The sequence below is a fragment of the Pleurodeles waltl genome, chromosome 12 (assembly GCF_031143425.1).
Source record: "Pleurodeles waltl isolate 20211129_DDA chromosome 12, aPleWal1.hap1.20221129, whole genome shotgun sequence".
Lineage (NCBI taxonomy): Eukaryota > Metazoa > Chordata > Amphibia > Caudata > Salamandridae > Pleurodeles > Pleurodeles waltl.
This window is the reverse complement of record NC_090451.1, coordinates 99684478-99708709: the sequence shown is the minus strand read 5'-3', so window position 1 is coordinate 99708709 and position 24232 is coordinate 99684478. Positions and strand designations below refer to the sequence as shown.

Sequence of the window (24232 nt, the reverse complement as noted above, 5' to 3'; positions counted from 1 at the left end):
ACGCCCCCACCGACAACTCCTCCACAGGTGAGAATTATTCAGTTTTCAGAAGTTTTTCTATGGGGCAGGTTAAGAGAACATGTGATAGCGTGGGAAAGTGTGTCACAGGATCCCTGGATCCTTCAGACGGTACAAGGGTACAGGATAGAATTCTATGCCCCTCCTCATCAAACGAAATTTCCCCACATTCATACTTTTTCCCAGACAGAGGGCTCTTTCATAGACGACTAAGTAGCGTGCCTGCTCCAGAAACGCGCCATTTGCCGTGCGGACCCTCACCCTCTCGGGTTTGTAAGTTCGATTTTTCTAGTTCAGAAAAAAGGAGGCGGATCGAGATTGGTCCTCAACCTCAAGGAGTTCAATTCCTGGGTGGTTTATCACCACTTCAAGATGGAGGGCATCCATCTGCTAAGAGACCTCCTCTTAGAAGGAGATTTTTTGGTGAGGTTGGACTTAAAGGATGCTTACCTTACGGTTCCCATATTCGAGCCTCATCGCCGCTTCCTCCAGTTCTGTTGGCGAGGGGTCTGGTACGAATTCTCTGTTCTTCCCTTCGGCCTTTCTTCCGCCCCTTGGTGTTTCACCAAGTTATTAAGACCAGTGGTCCAAATCCTCAGAGAAAGAGGAGTACGTCTTATTATCTACCTAGACGACATCCTGATTATGGCCCAATCAGAGGAGTTAGCCCTCCTCCACTTGACCTGGACGATCGATCTCCTTCAGGATCTGGGATTCCTCATCAATGTTGACAAGTCCGTGCTAGTTCCTTCCAGGGTCATAGAATTCTTAGGCTTTCAGGTAGACTCTATCAAGGCTCAGTTATTATTACCTCTGACAAAGAGGAGAGCGATCAAGAAAGAATTGAGGAAAGCCCTTGCCTGTCAGACTAGATCATTGAAGACCCTAGCTCGCCTTGTGGGACTGTTGGCCTCTTCAATCCAGGCAATATTCCCCGGCCCTCTTCATTATCGGGCTCTGCAACGCCTGAAGATTCTTCATCTTCGCAAGGGTTTGTCATATGCGGAACAGATTATGCTGTCAGACGAGGCCAGGTCGGAGATCAATTGGTGGCTAGCACACATGGATGCCTGGAACGGCAGAGCCATTTTCTCGTCGAGCCCGGAAATGATTATAGAATCGGATGCCAGTCGGGGCTGGGGGGCTCGCTGCGGTCCAGTTCAGACAGGGGGCCGTTGGTCCCAGGAAGAACCGTCTCTCCACATCAATTGCCTAGAACTATTGGCGGGAGCCTTTGCTATTCGCTCCCTATCCCCGCGACAAGCGAAATGTTTTATTCTTCTTCGGATGGACAACATTTCTGCAGTCCAGTATATCAATCGCCTGGGGGGGACCAGATCTCGCATTTTAGCGGAAATTGCGAAGGAGTTTTGGCAATTTTGCATTCTCCATCATATATCCGTAACAGCGGAATACATCCCGGGCCATTCCAACCTGATTGCAGACTGGAACTCGCGCTTCCTGAGGGACAGCAGCGACTGGAGGCTGAATCCTTCAATATTCCACAGGCTGAATGCTCGGTGGGGCCCTTGCTCATTGGACCTTTTTGCCTCGAGACTCAACAGTCAGCTGACGCGTTTTTTCAGCTGGAGACCGGACCCGTTGACGGCCGGAACCGATGTCTTTCTCCAGTCTTGGGAAGAGGGGGTGCATTATGCGTTTCCCCCCTTTATCATGATCCAGAGAGTACTCTCTCAGGTGAGGAGACAGAGAGCGCAATTAGTTTTGGTGACACCCATTTGGAAAGCTCAGCCCTGGTTTCCAGTGGCGATGGGATTGCCTTGCGATCTTCCGGTGATGATTCCGCAAGACCCTCTTCTGTTGTCAGATCCTGTCGGATCCCCTCATCCTCTGATTTGGAGGGGACAGTTACCCCTCATGGCGTGGAGAATTTCAGGAGACGCTGGCAGGTGCCTGGTGTTTCGGACAACGCAATGTTTTTCTTGTCCCAATCCTGGGCTCCATCCACTCACAAGCGATATCAGTCTGCCTGGAAAAGGTGTGTGTGCTGGAGCAATGAGCGGGGTGTTGATCCCATGGGGTCCCCCATTGTTATGATTGTCAATTTTCTTTCTGACTTAGCTTCTCAGGGCTTAGCCTATAGAACAGTCAATAACTTTTGATCGGCAATCTCAGCAGGTCATCCCCATATAGAAGGGAAACCTACGGGTGAACATCCATTGGTTTGTAAGCTTCTTCGTGGAATCCGGATGACCACTCCTCCTCAACCCAAGTATTCTTCACTCTGGGATGTCGATATCATTTTAAAATTTTTAAAGTCCTGGCCTTGCAACGAGGATCTTTCTCGGAAGCAACTTTCGGCCAAATTGACTATTTTATTATGTTTTTTATCTTGTCGGAGAGTGTCGGATGTGCGAGCACTGGATTTGGCAGGTAGAGTATTTACTCCTTCTGGAGTTTCTTTTTCTATCTCCAACCGTACTAAGACTTCTTCTAGATGTGTGTCTTACCCAGCTTTTCCGCATCATCAAAAGCTATGTATTGTCAAATGTCTAAAGGCATATGAGGAACGTACTAGAGATTTACGCAGAAATAACCTGGGGCAATTATTGATTTCTTTACAGAAACCGTTTGGTCCAGTGTCAACAGCAACGCTAGCACGTTGGGTTCGCTGGGTTCTTCAAGAAGCAGGCATAGATATTACTAGATTTGGTGCGCATTCAGTTCGAGGTGTGATGGCCTCCTAGTCATTCTTGTTTGGTTCTCGTTCAGAGGATATTATGAGAGCGGCTGATTGGTCATCAGATTCTACATTCAAGGTTTTCTATCACAAACCAATTGTTGATGTGGTGTCTAATGTGGTTGATGCTTTGAACTAGCATAATCCGAAGCCTCCGGTCCTGACATAGAATTAAAAAAATTCTAGCTATCGCGTCAAGAATTTTCAATTCTATTAAGGACACGGAGGCGAGGATTATCCCTCCCTTGGGAGTACCTGTAAAATATTTTATTCAGTGATATAAAGTATATTAACATTATTATTACAGTTGATTTACCCGCCCATGTATGATTTGGAACTAGTGAGTTATGAAGATATTATTATGATTTATTTTGTTTCTAGGTATAGAGAACAAAGGAGTTTGAAGATGGCTGTTCTGATTCAGTTTTGGATATCAGAATCCTAGTTACCTTCGACGATCGTTGCGGTTCAGCACGGTTTCTTCTCCGTCTGTTTGGAGGATGTTCAGAAGTGTCCTGTTGATGCCAAGTACTGTTGTTTATCGCAAAGAAAGAGGAAGGACTATTGAGTCTGAGACTGTTATACACTGGGAAATGTCGTGATTGGTGGACTCTGACTACTGGGTTTCTTGGGAAATGTAGTCTTTTGTTTTGTTTAAACATGATTGGCTGCTGAAGTTTTGCAGTAAAGAGAGAAAGCATAATCCTCGCCTCCGTGTCCTTAATAGAATTGAAAATTCTTGACGCGATAGCTAGAAAAAAAATTATTCAGAAACATTGCAATGAAACATAGTGGCACATTTACACTTAATCAACACATAATTCAAATACACCCATTGATCAATGACAGACTATTTGTTTGTGCACATTTCAAAATCATTTCCCTGTGCCAGCTGATCAAATGCTTCCTAAGCTACACTCTGGGAGGGTTTTAATAATTTATTTATTTATTTTCTCTTCTCTCTGGGGTTCCCATACAACAAAAACAAAATTCTCTTCTCCGTGGCCCAGGCTCTCCTGCGTGGTCTTACTATTCGTCGTATGAATTTGCCACTCTCATTTAACGTAATGATACAGATAACTTAGTTACTCCTCAGTCCCCTGTTTAATTGCCAGCTATATTTTTTTTACCTCAGTCCCCAGGTTTACTATCAACTATATTGTAAGCATTGAAAGGCCACACCAACAAGGCATTTAATTAACTTACCGGTGGTGGCATTTCACGCATCCCACTTCTTCTTTTTTTTTTTTTTTTTTTTTTATTTATTTAGAACACACAGCGGGTTACATGTTTGCAACATAAAAGAAGAGAAACAAAAATAAAAAAAAGTCGTAAGTACATTAATGTTGTCATACAGGGGAAACATGCATTCTATTCTAAATCAATAACCATAGTTTCTGCTTTTAAAGATCTCATATAAGATTACTTATTTAATTAGCATATTCTCGAGGCCCCGAGAGCCATGCAGAAAGGGGTGCCCAAACTCTAGTGAGTCTTTTACCGGCCGCTGCTCCTTTTAGTTCATACAGGCTATTCTCCAAGTGATACATAGATAAAAGTCGTGAAAACCATTGATTAAATCGTGGGGGGTCTACATCACGCCACAAAGATGCTATGCAGCTACGAAATACTGACATTGCTATGAACAGAAAATATCTATCTCGACTATTACAGACTGCATGATCAACTCCCAGCAAAACCATTTGAGGTGTCAGATAAATAGTCTGTTTCAAGATTTTCTTCAATATATCGGATATCCCGGTAATCAGACTTTCCAGTTTTACACATTGAAAAAACATATGACAGAGATCTGCATTCGGGCAACCACATCGTGGACACATGATTCCCATCGTTTTACCCCAGCTCGCAATCTTAGCAGGTGTATAATATAAATTATACAATACCATAAAATGTTGAGCTTGCGGGCTCGCAGACAATAAAACAGTCCGTGCCATTTCCATAGATACACAAACCTCTATCTCTGTAGCTCCAACCCGTCCTTCCCATTTTTTAACAAGTAAAACCCGGTCGTCCAATATAGCATTTAAAAGCAGCGGATACAGGTTTTTAATGCCGCAGCTAGTGGGGTGTCGTGAAACTTCCATTAGTTTAATCTTATCTATGTGCCAACCTTGGGTCATACTAGTTAGAAAAGCTCTAATCTGTAAAAATTAAAAAAAGTCTGTTTTTTCCAGCGCAAATTCCACACTCAGTTCCTCAAATGATTTGAAGTGGCTGCCAGAATGAAAAAGGTCCCCGACTTTATGAATACCCCGGTTACTCCACCTCAAACAATAGTGGTCTTTAAATATCGCCGGAAACGTGGGTGTATTCCACAAGGGAGTGTAGTAGCAGATTCGTCCTATACCTATCTTGCGCTTAACCTGGGTCCATGCCTTAAATGCAGCATAGATTACCTTAAATTTGACCTTTTTGTAGTAGCTGGGTTCCAGAATCCGCAGAAAGACTGCATCTGCTTCTTTGCCCAAAATCAGGGTATATATCGAAGGGAGAGCATCTTGCCCGGATCTATCTGTGACATAAAGTGTCTGTGCATACTGAAGCACTGCTGCCAGATAATAAAGTTTAAAGTTGGGAAGTGCCCACCCCCCTTTCTCTCTAGGAAGAGTCATATAGTGAAAAGCCCGGCGCGGCTTTGTATAGGACCAAATAAAGCTATTAACCAATCCCTCTATTAGTTTGAACCAGTCTTGCCCAATCTGTAGGGCGATTGTTCTAAAGAGATAGAGTATTTTGGGTAGAAAGACCATTTTTATCACGTTGCAACGTCCCATAAGTGACAAATGTAGATTATTAATGCGAGCGAGGTCTTTCCTAGTCTTTGTTAAAATCGGGCCCATGTTTATTTTCACAACTTCGTCAAGGTTTACTGTGAGTTTAACACCTAAATATTGTACCTGTGTCAGCACCCGCTCATCCTTAAAATCTATTGAGTCGTTCACCAACATTTGGCATTTACTTTTGTTCAGCAAGTAGCCAGATATTTTCCCAAACTGCAGGGCTTCCTGCTCTATTTCCAATATAGCAGTCCTGGGGTCCGTGGTCACCACCGCAATATCATCTGCATATGCTAAAATCTTAGTACACCCTCCTTTCAATGAGACTGGAATGATCCGATCATTCCTGATCATTCTCCTGATCAAGGGGTCAATATATAGCGCAAAAAGCAGTGGTGAACACGGGCACCCTTGTCGCGTACCTCTCTGGATACTGATTGAGGTCGACTTTAGCCCGGCAACTTGTATCGTAGCCGTTGGTTTGTGATAAAGTTGTTGAATTGCTTTAACAAACCCGGGACCGATGTTGTTTTTACGCAAGACAGATCATAAAAAGGGCCAGTGAACCCGATCGAAAGCTTTTTCCGCATCTAGCAAGATTACTGCCATGGGAAGCTTGGCTGTTGCACTAACATCAAGTAGCGTGATGACTCGTCTTATATGGCCTGCCGTGCTCTTCCCCGGGATGAAGCCATGCTGCCATGGAGATACTAAACCTGAGATTACCAAACTCAGGCGACTGGCAAGTATTTTAGCATAAATTTTGGCATCACTGTTAATTAGAGAAATTGGGCGATATGAGCCAGGCTGCGTGGGTTCCTTATCCTTTTTCAAAAAGACTACTATCTTAGCCTCCCCCCAGGAGGCCGGTTGAGGAGCCCCTGCTTGTACTTCAATAAATAAATTAAGCAACTGTTTACATATCTCCACAAAAAAAACTTTGTAGAATTCCAATGGAATTAAGTCCCCCCCTGCCGCCTTCCCGCTTGCCAAGGCGCGAGTTGCTATCTCCAATTCTTCCAATGTCATAGGTACTTCTAAAGCTGCCTTATCTTCCTCTCTTAACTGATCTGATATCTCATTGCCCATAGCATTGATCCCTTCCTCTTCTTGGGGCTGTTCTTCCTGGGTATATAATTTTTGATAGAATCGTCTAAAAACTTCCATAATCTCTGGACCGTTGTGTACCATCCGCCCCTCTTCATTCACTAAGCTTTTAATGTTCCCAAATACCTGCTTTTGTCTTATTCTTAAGGCCAGCTGTTGGCCCGCTGTACTCATAGCATTTTTGGCGATATACTAAAAATTTTGCAGCAGCCTTATCCATAAAAATCTTAGTGGCTTCTGCCTTAATGATATTCCCCTCACACAGAATGTCTGCGATCTCTACTCCGCTGCGGATCGCTTCCCCTAGTCGCTGCTCTGCTTTAACCAGCTTTGTCTGAACTAATTTTAACTGATCCATGCGTATTTTCTCCTTTCTTAACCCATAGCTCAGGGTTTCTCCTCTGACAGCAGCTTTGAATGTATCCCAAACTGTCTGGCAAGAAGCGGAGTCCTGATTTATCTTAAAGAATTCCGGGATCCATTCCTTCATTTTTTGGATATACCCTGGATCGGCTAGTAGTGCCCTATCAAATGTCCAAGATCTAGGCTGCGGGCCCTTTCTCCCAATCTCTAAAGCCAAAACCAATGGGTTGTGGTCTGATCTGATTCTAGGAAGTCTGTTGATCCTTATTTGGTTTTGTAGAAAGGCTGTCACAAAAAAGTAGTCTAACCTGACTAATTTCTTATGCGGGGCAGAGAAAAAGGTGAACCCGGAGTCCTGCGGGCAACACAGCTGCCAGACGTCGACCAAGCCATGATTAATGGCCAATGATTGAAGTGCCCTAAAAACTTTATTCTTTCTACCCAGGTAGAGTGTTTGTTCCTGAATGGGTTCTTTATTATCTAAATGTATATTGAAATCTCCACACATTATGATAGGTGTTGCCCAGGTCGCAAGTTCTAAATTAAGCCAATCCAGTATCTCTGGATCATCTGTGTTGGATCCATAAATAGAACATAGAGTGAACCTTAGCCCCTTAGCCGAACATTCCAACAGAACCAGCCTGCCGAGTTTATCAGCGAATTGTCTAAGTATAACCAAAGTACTGATCCGAGTTAATATCGCGACCCCTCTAGTGGTTGTGTGTTGTCGTGTAAAAACCGCTAGCTTCCAGCCATAAAACTCCATTAGTTGCTTTTGTGTAACTGGGATATGTGTTTCCTGCATACAAATAATATCGACATTCCATGACTTGAAAACCTCTCCTACAAGCTGCCGTTTTTTATTATTGAGCCCACAAACATTCACTGTGGCCATACGTATTTCACTTAACTGTCCTATTTTCATGGATGTTGGTCCTTCTGGCTCCCCTGTATGCCCCATTCAAATTTGCTGCTTTCGCACCCTGTCCCTTTTTCCACTGATGAGAGCTATCCCCACTCCCCTTGCTGTGTGTCCCATTATCCTTTTTGTCCCTGTGACCCCCCCCCACCCTCCTTTAACCCACCCCCCAACCCTCACCCCACCCCCCAACCCTCACCCCTACAAATGGAATTGCCAGGCTCCTGAGCCTGTAAGATGGTATTTGCCAGTCCCGCTCCCGTTAGCCCACCCATACGTAAAAAAAAAAAAAACAACTTCACACATCTATTACCAATCCTTACCCGCGGCCCCTCTTCTTCACCCTCCCGATCGAAACCCTTGACCAATAAACAATTCGAAGAGAAAAAGAAAAGAAAAGGCCAAAAAGAGATACATGAAGAAAAGAAAATATGAGAGAGTAGAGAGCGGAGTGCGGGGGGAGTTTACCTACCCCCAATCAGTATCACATACATTTACATACATTTATATATAAACGGCTATTTACGGCAAACCCTCCCCCCCTTCTCCCGTACCCCCTGCCCTTGACCAGTTTTCAGTTGCTGTACATATTCTCCTGCTTTAACTTCTGAGAGAAAAAATCTTATAGTTGTTTTATAGACAACTTTTAGACGTGCAGGGCTTAACAAGTAGGCTTCCGCCCCCAACTCTTGGAATTGAGCAATCATCTGCCTGAGTCGCCACCGTCTCTCTACAGTGGCATGTGCAAAGTCTGGCCTACTAAAGAATGATACACCCTCCACCATCACCTTTGAATTGGGGCGAGCTTTTTCAAACACAGCCTGTCTCAGTAAAAAATTACCAAAATACACTATAATAGCCCGTGGATAGCTCTGGTCTCTACCGGCAGAGGTCAAGGCTTGTTTTTTCCTCATTAGTGGAAAACGGTGTGCTCTCTGAATCTCCTTTTCCCAATCCCACCCGATCAGGTCTGGGAATGCTTTCTTAAAAAGTAAAGCTATGTAGGCCCTAGTATCCTGACCCTCAAGGTCCTCTGCTATACCCAAAATCCTCAAGTTATTCCGCCGCTGGCGGTTTTCCGCATCTTCCAGTTTCCATTGAATATCCGAGATCTGCTGTCCTTGTGTCGTCGTCTGTGCTGTTGCTGCTTTCACTTCGATTCCCAGCTCCTCAGTTCGAGTCTCCATGGTGGCGATGCGTGCACCAATGTCCTGGCAAGATTTGCCCACTTTTTTAATGGATAATTGTAAATGTCTGTTTGCTGCTTTCATTTTCCTGCTCTCCCTCTGTGCCTGTTCATGATTCTGGACCATTGTCCTGTAGATAAGATCCAGCGAGGGAGGCTCTGCAGGGCCACCCATGGAAGGGGGCACTAGAGTACTGCAGGCCGAATCACTTTTCGAAAAAGCCTGTCGGTGGCCGTATAGTCCCACTGCATTTCACCATCCTCCTCTTGAGGCTTAAGCGGGTCTCTCCTAAGCTTGGCCCCTGAACTACTCCTAACATCAGTTTGCCCGACTGATTTTCTTCTACATGTTGAGTAATTGGATACCCAGATACTTGCTGCAGAGCTACTCTCAATATCTGAGTCTGTTAAAAGGATTTCTTCGTCTAAGTCTGAGTCTCTAGACTGATCGGAGAGAGAGAAAAAGTTTTCTGCTGTATCTAATGGCCCCTGATCAATGTTTGCTGGTTTCGCCTCTTTCCCCCTCTGGACTGGAGCTGGGGGGGTAGTCTCATATGTCGTTGAGGACTTGGCCATACCCTCAGCTTGTTGCGAGTTTAACTTGCAGCTTAACGTACAAGGTTGTTTTCCACATTTCTCTGAATTAGATTCCTGAGGCCCCTTATTTGAATCTTTGAGTTCCTGCTCAGATAATTTCTCACACCCCATTGGGGGGGGGGGCCACCACCTCCCCGCACTTTCCTGGACTTGTACTATCAGTCTCTCGACTGGGTGGCTCCCTCCCCCCTGCATTGCATATAGGAGTGAGTACTTCAAGAGATGTAGATGCAACAGGTACCTGCTCATCATTAACTCCTGGCACGTTAGATTGCGAATCACATACAGCCTTTTCCGTGGACATTTGCTTAAGCCGCATCACACTAGTAAACATTGTTGGAACAGAGTACCTGGTGTCTTTTTCCATGTCGGTTGTTTTATGCAGGCCCCCTTTCACTTGAGGATTGCCGTGCTCCTTCAATCCGGGGACCGGTAGCTTTTTGTCCTTTCTGGTTCCTCCTGGATCTTGGTTCTGCCGTGCCCGTAAGGAGCGAGGGGTCCTGCTTAACTTCGGCGCCATCAGGGCATCCCACACACCCCACAAGCCAGCCAATGTTGCCAAGAAACGTTGGGGGTCGCGCTCGGTCGAGAGGAACAGGAGCGCGGGTCTAGGGCGAGCGCCGCGCTCGCATCTTCTTGCGGGGCCCTCCGGTGCTTGCCGACGCGGCCCCGATCCTAGCAGGGGCCGCCAAAAAGCCGTGAAGCGCCCGCAGCGGTCCGTGCTGCAGGCGCACAGCGTCCGCGGCTTTCGCGGGTGAATGGGAGCCGTGTGTGATCTGAAGGTGGGCTAGAGCGGTAGTGGCGATCAGCTGGGAAATCCGGCCGCCATCTTGGATTCTCCTGACTGACACGCATCCCACTTCTGACGACATTTGTTAGGGAAACTACTTTTTCAACCCTCCTCAGAGTGACACAAACATGAGGCAAGGCTCCGGAACAGATGAAATGCTTCTTGAGGTCCCAAGGTTTATTGGCAGGCCAAGGCAGAAGGCAAACGCACATCCCAGTGTTATGTCTTACAAGCTGTCATCTTCTGCCCTGAAGCATGTAAGTCAGGCAGTTGTATATGTTAATAAGTGCTGTCACAGCAAAACCCGAAAGGGGGACATAGTCCAAACATGGGCACGCATATGCAAAAGAAATGCTACTTATATAAAACTTCAAGTCCACAGAGTAAAAAATATACATAATACAGTCTGAGCACGAACAAATGAACAGACAACATGTGGACCCTGAGGAAAAGGGGGCTTGGTTGCTGACTGGCTGAACTTAGTGTGAGACCGAGCTAAACTTAACAATGTGGCTTGGAGAGGTTTGTTTGCACAGCTGGCATAGTTGTCAAAGAGGTCAGCAGGGAAGTCTTGGAGCAGTGCCACAATAGTAATGTTGATGAGTGGAGTCAACCTGTGAATGAGAGGAGCAAGCGTCTTGGTAAGAGAAAAGAATAAATAGCTTACTGGGATTCAGATGATGGAGGAGAGAATTGGAACTAAAGTATCATATCTATAGGTACATAGATGGGACTATGGGCCTGATTACAACTTTGGAGGAAGGTGTTAATCCGTACCAAATGTGACGGATATACCACCAGCCGTATTAAGAGTCCATTATATCCTATGGAACTCGTAATACGGCTGGTGGTATATCCGTCACATTTGGGACGGATTAACACCTACTCCAAAGTTGTAATCAGGCCCTATATGTTTCTCTTAACACTGATCGCCAGTGTTATATGAAAGAAAACAGAGTCAAATGTGTGGTGGAACAAGGCAGGTCCTTCAGCAATCAGACAGAGGATACACAAGAATTGTTTTGTTTCCTGTGTGTCAATGCAAATTTAGCCTACAGGAACTTAAAGGCAGGGAAAAGATTACTTTCTAAAAGTGACTTTCTCTTACTATTTACCACAAATCTGACTTCACCATTGAATTGGATTGTTAATAATTATTAACAATAGTTTTAAAATTATTTTTCTAGTTTAATTACTCAGATATAGTATTGGGATTTGTTTAATCTGTACTCTGGTTTCCTACATAAGAAGCTAGGCCTGCCACAGTGAAAAATAGCTTTTGGATGCTAGTCACTGTAAGGACAAGGTAATTTTACATTTCTGTGTATCCTACTTTTGAATATCATGCACCCTGTCTTGTGGGCTACAAGGCCTACATAGGGGTGACTTATTAATATTTGATAGGATGACTTTGATCTGCCAAAGGGGTTTATTTTGAGTATTAAAATTGCAGTTTTTAAACTGCCACAGTCAGGCTAAAATGTTTTTACAGTGTCACTGTAGTTGATGGCACAATAAGTGGTGCAATTCCCTAGTAACATTTAACTCTCAGGCCCAGGGTACATTTTGTATCATACACTAGGGACGTATATGTAAGTTAAATATTTCAGTTAGGTGTATATCAATTGCATCATGTTGAAAGAAGTAGTAGAGGCACTTTACTACTGGTTAGTAGCGGTAAAGTGTGCAGAGTTCTCAAGCCAACAAAATAATTTAGGGACCTGCAAAAGGCAAACAAAATCTGGGGTGACCGCGTAAAAAGGGCACATTCGCTACTGAATGTACTACCATAATTCTAGTGTCCTCCCACATTTAACATGAAAATCAAGTTTAGAGCCAATACTGCACCCACAACAAACCAAGAGACAGTTGGCTGACACACAAGGATTGTCTTGGCATCCTGTTTTTCTCTGTTTCAAATGCACCCCAAGTGCTCTATGTAAACCCAGAGACATAAATCTGATAGGACATACGCTGCTGCCTGCATCGTGACCTGACGACACCACACGGAGTCATGCCCCACATCGCACCGCAACGCTGGTCTCACCGACGCCACCACCTGATGCCATCACTGAGCCACTGCTTGCACCGTGACCTGTGGGACCCGAACTCCGCATCGTCTTGCTCACACCGCAGCCTTGGCATCCCCGACGACGATGCTCCACACTGACGACGCCTCTGCCTGCACCGTGGCGTGAGAATACAACTCACAAGGTACACAATGCATCGTCCCATCCCGCATCACAGCCACAGTCCGTACCATACGGAGCCCACCCTGTGCTGCACCTCTGCCTTGGGCCTACCAATGACAGCAGTTCAGCAGCAATGAAGCCGCTGCCTGAACCGTGACCTGGAGACATTGCACCGCCCCGCACCACACCGCAGCCCTGGTCTCACCAACACTGCAGAACGCTGTCACCGAGCCACTGCGTGCACTGTGAGCACTGCACGTCGCATTGTGCCGCTTTGCACTGCAGCACCAACGTCATCCACGCCAGTGCTTCTGATTTTGTAATCAGCCTGGAGTTCGATCTGCAACGTGTGTAACTTCAAGGGCTTGACGATCTCCGGAAGAGACGCCATTGAAGCCGCACTCCAGATCTCATTGCAAAGATAACAACGCCCTACATTTCAAAGGTACTTTCTGACACCGCAGCTGGTCCGCAATGCCGCGGCCGGCCTGAACTGTTGGATTTGTTGTTCACAACACCGTGATAGCCCCAGACGGAGCTATCGAATTTAAGGAACTGTATTTTTAAGTAATTCTTGCAAAATTATTTTCTTTATTATTTTAAGTTGGATTTTTCTTGTTTTACCCAGATAAATATTGTCTATTTTTCTAAAACTGGTGTGGTGTTCTTTTGTATTTTTGTCACTGTATTACTGTGTGTTATGTGCAAATGTTTTACACATTACTACTGAGACTGACTGCTCGTGCCCAGCTACCAAGTGGGTGAGCAGGGGTTATCTCAGTTGTGTATCTCCCTTACCCTAACTAGAGTGAGGGTCCCTACTTGGACAGGGTGCAAACTGATTGCCAACTAGAGACCCCATTTCTAACAGGTAGCACCACCATTTTACTACTTAAGAAGGATGAAGTGCACGGGGTTCTAAAGGCAGCAAAAATATAAGGGAAACATCTGAGGGGACATCATTCAAAGAGTGGTAATTTCCTAAAGGGCACATAAGCACAAAACGTAAAGCATGCATCAGTATTGTGTGTGTGGAGACGTTCTATCTAATTTGTTATGTTGGAAGTTCATGGTGGTATTATTTGGTGGTAATGAACATGTTGACTGCAAACTGCATGTGGTGCTGTTGGTAAAGTACATTCTATCATGTATTCTGGGGAGGTCATGTGGTGTTGAGTGGTTCTGGGGACTCAGAAGAACTATTTAAGACCATTGTAGGTTGTGTTGGGTGCATGTGGTTTTCAGGGTCGAGCGCACAAACGCTCCGTCCCTGTTGTAACCTCTCTTTGGGCTTTTAACCACACCCATGTCACGCCTGTCACTTTCATTGGTTTGTGGGCTTGCCTTTTAAAATTTGCTTGATTTCATTAGTGAAGAGCATGCACAGGTCATGCCTTTTCCGATGTTTAGCTCTCCTCGAGCGCACAGGCCAACTACTGAAAACATACGAGGCTCCATGTTTTCAGCATGGTTTCCAGACTACCTTCTTTTTATTTTTAAAGCAGCATAAGAAAATTCCGGTTAGGAGTTTACAACGCTAATAGCTCTAACTCAAGCAAATGCGAGACCCGTTTCATTGCAAATGCTAGTTTCAGGTAGGGTCGAAGCAGCCTGGTGCATCTCAAGGAAAGATAATAAGAGTCTGAACATGTAATGCCCCTTGGTACTGCCCCCACCCAATAGGGTGGGGATATAGCTGGACCATGGGCCTTAGTAGAGGCCACCCCCAGGGAGCAGAACCCGGGCTTATCAGGAATAATGGGGGGGGTAAGGCAGGGAGAGAAGTACGGATAGGAAGGGAAACACTGGGTCTAGCCCAGTCGTAAATTTAAAGGGAGGAATGTGGATGGGGGGGGGGTGGCAGGTATTTAATGGCAGGCGCCTGGCATGGCGCCCTATTTCTCCTGGGGATTCTTACGAGTACAGAGGTGCTGCTGGTGCATTGTCCGAGGATACAAAGAAGGATGGAGTCCATGCACAAGGTGAAAGGGGCAATGTTCACCTGAGCAAAGGCTGTGACGGTAGTGGGGAAACTCGGATCATCAGTGGTGTATAAAGGGAACAGGAGGAGTCATTAAGGGTCAGGGGCAAAGTACGCAAGGTCACCTGAGAAAGGGGCCTGCGCCACACCGGTACAGAGAAAGGAGGGCAGAGGATGGAGCACACCACAGTATTGACGTTGAATTGGCCACGGAGGAGGAGGAGGCCAGAGCTAGCGGGGGTGTCCCAGGAGGTGAATCATCTGGATAGAGGGAATCAGAGCAATTTTGGGCCAACTTTGCAGCAACAGCCAAAGCCAATGGTTGGGGAGGTTGGGAGATGGCCATGGCCCATATGGGAGCACCCACAGCCCATGGAAGAGGACAGTCCGTGGACAAGGAGGAGCTACAGCCAAGAATGGTAGCAGTGACTGGTCATACGTACTCATTACCACAAGGGGAGCAGCCCGAGACTAAGGGGAAGGTCAAAAGGGTGAGGGGTAGTGGGACATCAAAAGCAAAGAAAACAAAAAAGGCACAAGAAGAAAATAGGTTGGCAATGGGGTTTAGTATTGACCACAAGGTGGGAACCTCCCTCATGCGGGTGCCAGTGCCACTTCAACCAATTGGTGATGAGCAAAAACCTTCTAACGAAGGAAGTACACTAACAACAGAGGAGGTGATTTGGGTGAGTTCTCAAAAATGATGATGACATTTTTTAAGGAATGGAATGGGCAGACAAAAAATGCAACAAGGGTGGGGAACAGCAAGAAAGGGTTGAGGGCAGGTGACTCAGGCGAGTGGAGTCCAACAGATGTGTGGGAGGCGGGGATGGAGGAGCATGGGGGTTATAAACCGGCAGTTCAATATGTGCTTGAGAGGGCAGGTAGAGGTAAATCCAGGACACTCGCGGAGGACCCCCTGGCGCACACAGCAGAGGTTAACAAACCTACTCCTGCACCACCCAAGGATGGAGGGGTATTAGGATTGAGTGGGAGGCGATCACTTGCATGGCATATTCCACAAGGGTTAAGGAGAGAGTGTGGATCTGAGAACTCATTGATATTTTCACCTTACTAGAGCATGTACGCGGGGGCGCGGATACTTTTAAAGGTTCTGGACAGGGCAAGAGGGCAAGAATAGGAAAAGGGTCAGACCAGAGGAGAATATTATGAACTGGCTGGATGCATTTGCCTTGTTAGCAGCCATATTTTTGGAGAAGTACCCGGAACAGGATCCAGCCTTGATTAGGGACAATCAGGCTATTCAGGTGTTTTGGAGGTATGGGTTGGCTGCAACATGACTTAGCCTTTCACCAAGTGCATGGAGGTGACGCCAGGCATGTCGTGGGATCAGAGGGAGGCGGAAGAATGGATGGAGCTCATGGGGTCAGGAGCTGGATACGGGGTAGGGACATCCAGAGCAGGATTTGGTTTACAACAGTGGCCCACAGCACTTTGGGGGCAGGGATTACAATTAAGCAGTGTGCCAGCGCAATCTCTCTCAAGCACACAGTCAGGACTGGCTCCTCAGTTACTGACAGACTCACAGCAGGCACAGAGCGGTCAGTCCCAAAATGTAGCCACCATTTCCTGGACACCTACTCAACAGGTTAGCGGTCCCCAACACCAAAGTTTGGGGTATGGCCCAAGTTATCAGCATCCTTTGGTCAGCCAAAATCACCACCACACAGGATTGGGCTCAGGGCAACAGCAACGAGTCAATGGGCCGTCACAACAACAGTGGTTAGGTATGAGAGGGAGACAGCTGGTGCTTGATGTGCCCGGCCAACAACCTAATAATAATTTCCCAGTCTCTGCAATGCACGAGGGGGGGAGTGTTACATTAAGTTGGGAATGGCCAGGTAAATACCAGGCCTAGCTGGGATAGGGACCCACAGTCATTGGCTGGGATGAGCCAGCCATCTGGCTCCCTGCAGGCAACACAGTTGCATCACAGCATTCAACCACAAGGCAGTATGGCATCCCAGACAGCCAAGGCTCAGCGACTAGCCAAGGGCAGCTCATGGTCGGGCACCCGCAAACAACGCAGGGGCAGTTGCAGTAATTTCGGACTTCAAAGATGGGAGACCGATCCAAACCTTTGCTCCAGCGGAAACATCGGGATAACACCTGCCGTCTTTTCAATGCAGGTTAACTGTTCCTGGGGTGTGGTGTGCAAATTCGAACACGGGTGTTCCCGGTGCGGGGCCAGCCACCCAGTTTTCTCTTGCAAATCATTCAACAGAGCAATACCTGGCGGCATATTCAAAAGCCAGCAATAGAGGGGACCCGTTGACAAAAAGCCCATCCCTGATCCATTTTGACATTCTAGCAGCACTTTTAAACAAGTAACCGAAAGAAGATGAGAGGGAATTACTCTTCTGGGGTTTTAAGGAGGGCTTCAGCATACCTTACTCGGGCCCAGAGGCTGGGAGGTCTTCGAGGAACCTCAGCTCCGCACAGGAAATGCCAGACACAGTGGCAGAAAAAATAGAAAAAGAGCTACATTGGGGTAGGATAGCAGGCCCGCTTAACAAACCGCCCTTAGCGAACTTTATCATCTCTCCACTAGGGATTGTACCCAAAAAAGAAGAAGGCAAATATCGGATGATTCATCATCTTTCATTTCCAAAAGGAAATTCAGTTAATGATTAGCTGAGCCAGGACTTGTGTTCAGTCTCTTATTCTTCATTCGACAAGGCGATCGAGCTAGTTCGGGGAAGCTGGTCTGGGTGCCCTTATGGCAAAAGCGGATGTTGAATCTGCATTTATGCTGTTGCCAGTACATCCAGATAGCTTCCACTTATTGGGGTGTCGGTTTCAAGGAAAGCTATATTACGACAGGTGCATGCCTATGGGATGTTCTGTATCATGTGCATATTTTGAGGCTTTTAGTTTGATTCTCCAGTGGGCGACACACAGGTTGCAGCCAGCAGGCGGAAAGCTCCATTACCTGGATGATTTCTTGTTTGTGGGTAAAGCCGACTCATCGGACTGTGCACAAGCGATGGCTGCCTTTGAATCTGTTTCACAAGCATTGGGGGTACCTTTGGCTGCGGGAAAAACAGAGGGCCCCACAACTAGATTTACATTTTTAGGGATCGAGCTGGACTCCACAGAAGTGGTGTCCCGCCTCCCGGTTGGTAAGATACTAGATTTGGCAGCAGTAATGCGGAGGGTGCTCGCGAAGGAGAAAGCAACATTAAAAGTCATACAGGAGCTGCTGGGGAAGCTCAACTTTGCATTGAGGGTCATTCAGTTGGGAAGAGTCTTTTGAAGGAGGTTGGCATGCGCAACAGCAGGCATTACTAAAAAGCATCATTTCGTAAGGTTCGGGCAGGTCTGAAAGGGGCCCTGCGTATGTGGCTTTCTTTTTTAGAAGGTTTCAACTGAGTTAGGTTGTGGCCATCACCATGGACTACGAATGAGCAGTTGCAACTCTACACAGATGCTTCCAGGCTTGGGGGCTTCGGAGCGATATTGGGGACAGCTTGTTGTGCCAGGGCATGGCCAACAGCTTGGCACAATGCTAAAATGTTGGAAAATATAACAGCTTTGGAGCTCTTTCCCATTCTAGTGTCATTACTGCTTTGGTCTGATTGTCTGGCCAACAAGAAATTGGTGATGCGGTCAGACAATATGGCAGCTGTCCATGCCATTAATGTGCAAACAGCCTCATGCCCCAAGGTACTGGGGTTACTAAGACAAATGGTGATAACGTGCCTCCAGTACAATATTGAATTTAGGGCTAAGCATGTGCAAGGGGTGCAGAATAAGGCGGCTGATGTTCTTTCTCGCCTGCACTGGGAGAGATTCTGGGCGGAGTGGCCAGAAGCAGACGAGGAGATGACCCTCTTCAAGGAGGAGTTCTGGGAACTGCTTCAGTAGCATTACAGCTTCAGAGCATGGGGGAGAAAGCCCTAACGGTTGGCACAAGGCAACAATACCAGTGTTGCATAGAGACATTTGAAGACATTGCACCTGGGGTGTTGATATGAATGAGGAATTTGAGGCATTGGTGGGACGGGTCAAACACTTTGTTGTATGGGCAAAGGGGGCAAAGAAAAGTAGAAATTGGGTAATGGAGCATTTTGCGGGGGTAGCACACAGAGCAAAGCTGAAGGGTATGCAGGACCCAACAAAAGGATTTCTGCTCAAGGAAGCTTTAAAAGGATGAGCCAAACATGAAGAAAAGAAACAGGATTCTAGGTCACCTATAGAATTTTCGACGCTAAGGACACGGATTGACCACCTCCCTTTGGTTTGCCATTCACAATTTGAGACTTTACTATTTAGTACAGCGTTCACGCTGGCCTTTTTTGGTGCATTCAGGGTAAGAGAGCTGGTAGCCAAAGGGGCAAGAGTTGCAGGGCCCTGTTGGTTAACGATTTAAACTGGGGCCCTCACAACGTGACTGTCCGAGTCAGGCAGTCCAGGAAAGATAGTAAGAGTCTGAACATGTAATGCACACAGAGGACATGGCAATAACGTAGGAGGTGGGCTTGTATGATTTGAGGGAAGGTGTAACTAAATAAGCAGATGGAAGACAGAAAGTAGAGCTGTGGCCACTGCCTTCCGGGGCTGGTTTTTGCGCTCTGCTGTTTTCGTTCTTTTTCTGCCTTTTGTATATGCTGACATACAGAACCATATGTGGCAGCCGTGTTTGCTGTTCACCTTTAGTTTCCAAGGATGAAGCGTACGTGTTTGTTCTCTCTTTCCTTCTCTAACCTCTTCCACGCAGCTCCATTGGCCTAACCCTCTCACACTGTCCGGCTCTCTCGCACCCAGTCACCAACGACCCAACATAAACACTGTGGCCCCCATCTCAGCACGAGGGGCCAGGCAGGCATTGCAAAATAAGAAGAACTCTAACTGCAGTAGGTCAGGTTTAGAGGAGGGTGGGGTGGAGGGCGCAGAGGGGAGGACGGAGGAACGAGTGAAGCGGGGAATGGAGAGAGGGAGGCTATGAAAAGGGAGGACTAAACTGATTGGGGAGGGGGGACCGAAGAAGGGAGGGTGATGTACAGATAAAAGAAATCGGGCAAAGGAGGGTCGAGCCAGTGATAAAGATGGGTTAACGGAAAGGGAGAAGGGTTTGGGATGGAAGGGAGGAGGAGACCTGGTGAGTGAGCGGAGTGGAGAGGAGGTGAGGACGGAAAAAGGGTGAGAGAAGAACGAGGCGAAGAAACTGTAGAGAGCGGAGAAAGGTTAAGGGGGAGTGGGGATTCTAAGAATGAGTAACACAGCAAAGGGGGGTGGGGAGGGGATACAGATGTGGAGCGCTGGGAGGGAAGGATGATGGAGGAGGCAAGAACGATACATACATGAAGGAGAAAATAGCGCGCGGGAGCTCTCGGAGCAGGGGGTCGGGGAGAGGGGAGGCGGGAACGAGAGGGCAGCGTGGAAAGGACAGGGCTCGGGGTGGGAGACGGTGCAGCCGGAGCAAGGATGGCGGGATAGACAGGAGGGAGAGCGCGAGGGGGAGGAGACTTCTGAGGTGCTGCGGTGATTCGGGCGACAGAGAGGGGAGGAGGGATAAAGAGGGCACGGGAAATGTAGGGGGCGGGAGGAGGGAGGGTGGGACGGATTGGAAGTGCAGAGAGAGGGGGGCGCACGGCTTATTTGTATGTATATGAGGCGGGAGGGGCGCTGAAGGAGAGGGTCAGAGGAGGAGGGCTGAAGGAATGAGCGACGGACTGGGGCAGACACCCGTGGGAGGTAAGTACTGGGAGGAGGGTGGCTGGTGAGTGAGGGGAAGAGGAGGCTGGCGGTCAGGAAACGAGGGCGGGAAGGAGGCTGGGGGTACAGAGGAGGGGCGGGCCCGGACAGGCCGTAGAGGCCTGGAGTAGGAAGGGCTGGTGTGCATGGGACTGGCAAAGGTATGTAGACGGGAGGGGGGAGCGTAGGTCGGGCTGTGAAAGTTACCGGACGGAGGAGAAGCGGTGGGGGCAACAGGGAGGGCAGCAACTACAGTAGCTCCTCCGGTGAGACCGGACAGCAGATCTGGGCATACTGCAGGACTCATCCGTACAACGGAGGACTCATCAGCACCCCCGGCCATCAGACCAGTAGGGATTACCATTAAACTCTCCTACATCCCTGGACATACCTTGGGGCTCGTAAGCATGTCAGCGCGTGATGCACGGTAATCAACACAGCCTTGGAAGCCTAGGACTCATCAGCACCCCCGGCCATCAGAGCAGTAAGGATTATCATAAAACTCCCACATACTCGGGCAAACCTTGGGGCTCATTAGAATGTCAGCGGGCAAACCTTGGGGCTCATTAGCATGTCAGCGCGTGATGGAAGACTTATCCATACATCATAGGAAACCTATGACTCATCATCAGAGCAGTGGGGATTACCATGAAATTCTCCAACAGACCTGGACATAACTTGCAGCTCATCAGCATATCAGAGCTTGAAGTATGACTTATCCATACAGCAGAGGAAACATGGGACTCATCAGCAGAACCGGCCATCAGAGCAGTAGGGATTACCATGAAACTCTCCCACATCCGTGGACATACCATGGGGCTCATCAGCATGTCAGCGCGTGATGCTAGATTTATCCATACAGCATAAGAATCATAGGACTCATCAGCACGCCCAGGTTTGCTGTTAGACTGATCAGCACAACAGGTCGGTCCCTAAGAGTCATTGGTATAGCAGTGTACTGCGTTAAACTCTTCAGCACTTCAGACTCATCAGCGGACCCGGACATGGCCTAAATAGCATCTGGCCAGTGGGAGGTGCCATGTTGTAAATGACATCATCTGCACAACAAACTCCGTTGTATATCTTACCAGCACTGCTGGGCATGCTCTAGGACTCATCTACACGTCTCGGACCAAAGAGCGAGCAGCACAGCCCCCGAGCAGAGTAACCAGAAGCACCCTCCCATCTCCGCAGTGACCCAGGTGAGCGCTGCTATGGGAACCTTGAGCCAGGCGTGGGGGGTTCTTGTAACTGGGGTCTGTTGTCTCTTGTATATCGAGTCCTGGTGCCAAAATGCCCCCCAGAGAGTTCATTTTTGTAATAATCGGAGAGCAGTAAAAAAAAATGTTCTTTTCCCCCAGACAGAGAGTGAGACAAGCATTTAAAGATGGAACAGAAGTAGAGAGACTTGGGGGTAGAAAAAGAGGGAGAGGAGAAGGAAAGAGTGACAAGCAGACCGACCAATAGAGAAGGAGAGTAGCGGGGGAGGGAGGTGGGCACACCGAAGGAGAGAGAGAGAGAGACAGAAATAGTCAGCGAGTAAACGAAAGACCGAGAGACAGCGGAGAGGTGCACCACAATCTGGGGTTGAGGCAGGGCAGCTCGTGAGGGTATCACAGTGTCTTCTGCTGTGACTGTCAGCTTGTCAAGTGAGTGCTTCCTTGTTAGATGGGGCGCCTGAAATCTCAGGGGTGTAGTTATCAGTAGTGCATTAGGTGAGGTGGCACCAGCGCCCAGTGGTGTGAGGGACCCACTTCACCCGAGATAGTAGTGTGTTTTTTGTTTTTTTTACCAAACCTGGGAATGGGTGGAGGGGTGCGATGCTCTTTGTTGCATTAGGGCCCCTGGCGCCCTTGCTACGTCGCCGGACAGCTTGAGTTAAGTTACGATATTTTGTGAAGTGCGGTAGCTCGTGAGATAACTTGCAAAAAAAAGCTCAAGTGAGGCACAACAATTTCAGCGAATAACCTGTGATGTGAGTTCGAAAGGTTTGCGTGGTGAGTCGCGAAACTTTGTGAGATAAGGCGTGACAGCTTGTGAAGTGAGTTGCACTGGCTTGTCATGGGAGCTGCGATAGCCCGTGACGTGAGGAATGATTGCTTGTGAGGTCGTTCACGACAGCCCCGCAGGTGGGTCACGACAGCCTTGGAGGCTCGGTCACGATGGCCCGGGAGGTGAGTCACAATAGCCTTGGAGGTGGGGGATCACAATAGCCATGAACGTGGGTCACGACAGTTTTGAAGGTGAGCCGCGATAGCCTGGAAGAAGGTGGGACTGGACAGCTTTAAAGGCTATCCTCTGACATTGGCTCCTTCCCTTTCAAGCTTTTGTGCCTCTTCTACAGCTCGCAAGTGTCCTCGCAGATAACTTGGATCACAAAACCTTTCAAAATGAGTTTGCACGATAGATTGCGTACAGGGGTGTGATAGTGTGCAGCGTGTGCCACGATAGTCTGTGAGCTGAGTCGCGATCACATGCAGGCTGCGTCTCAGTGGCCTTGAAGGCAGCAGAATAGCCTGCCAGTGCAGGCCCAAGCCACCCAGCTCCTTTGCTTAGGAGTGTGCAGTTTCTTTTTTTTTTATTCTTACCACCTTCGCAAAGGTCTGGTGAAAACTTTGTAACTTCGTTCAGTTTGTAAATGTTTTTTGCTGTGGGACATGAACAATTGTGACGCTGTGACACTTTTATGATGCTTATAATGTTTTCACAGATACCGTTATCTCCACACAGTTCATGTTCCTTTGTCTCCACAATTACATTGTGCAGAGCGAAGCTCTGGAAAAGATAAACTACCAGTCAAAATTTCCATTCCACTGGCGTAGTCTTGTCATTTTCCTTTTACTCGTTATGAGAAATTCTCAAAATTATGGTATTATGTACTTACAGCGTTTGCGTAAAAAAATTAGCACAGGAACAATCCTAATGACCAGGACGGAAGCGGCTGCTACGGCATACACGTATGTGTATTTGTTGCTATTTTTCTAACCTACAATGTGTTCTCACATCAATTACATTTTACCATAACATCATCAAATGCAGTTTTGCATTTCTCGAAATTAGGTAATTAGATGTAACTAGCAAAAAAAATCTATTTTCAGTTTGATGTTATTGTACATGACAAGCTCCTCATATGACATTGCTGAGACCATATAACTGCACTTATATGTGGTGAGATCTGTGTGCCGCGGAGCTAGCCAGGCATGACTCTGCTTAGCGCTTCCGTGATCGGGTGCATTCAGGAGAGGGCCGTAGGCAGTGAGAGCTGCAGTTTCAGGCGTCTTGTGCACCGGCCTGTCCCATGTGCACTGCACACAGGACAGGCTGATGACAAGAGGCCTGAAACATCAGCTTTCTTTCACTGCCTATGGCTGTAGGCAGTGAAAGCTGTCGTTTCAAGCTTAGGCCGGTGCACAAGAGGCCTGGGCATGCCGGTGCACAAAATGCGCACATACAGACCCAGAGTCATTGTGTCCAGAGTCAGACCCCACAAACAGCTGTGCTAGAAACAGGCAATGCATTCATAGAGTCAGGACACCAATATGGTTTTAGTTCACCCCTAAAGAGTTAGTATCCTAATGGGGAGTCAGTGTGCACAGACAGAAGAGCATCTATAGGGAACAGTGGAACCATAGTCAGTGCTCTCATGAAGTGTAAGAACACCCACAGGAAATCAGCGTGCCTCATGAGTCCGGGCATTTATGGGACGTCATTGTACCCAGGGGGAGTTAGTGCACCATCATATTATAGCCTACAGTCACTACAACCACAGCTAAGTCAATGAGGTGAAAAGAAAGCCTGTGCCCTGCAATGAATCTCGCAAATGTGTCCTTCATTAAATGCCTGTGGTCTTCTGAATGTGGGG

General features: G+C 47.4%; 1 protein-coding gene across 6 annotated transcripts in view; it reads left to right on the top strand.

Annotated features, from left to right (window-relative positions):
• GAL3ST4 (galactose-3-O-sulfotransferase 4) overlaps positions 1-24232 on the top strand; it is a 263999-nt gene that overhangs the window by 169962 nt on the left and 69805 nt on the right. The window contains exon 1 of one of the 6 annotated variants that reach the window (XM_069216184.1): positions 19795-19815. The exons of 2 other annotated variants lie outside the window; for them this stretch is intronic. The gene's annotated coding sequence lies outside the window, so the exon portion shown is untranslated. Of the gene's footprint in view, positions 1-19794; positions 19816-20254; positions 20371-20419; positions 21573-21885; positions 22020-24232 lie in introns of those variants that run through there. 3 more of the 6 variants (XM_069216181.1, XM_069216180.1, XM_069216182.1) reach the window with 3 other exon arrangements.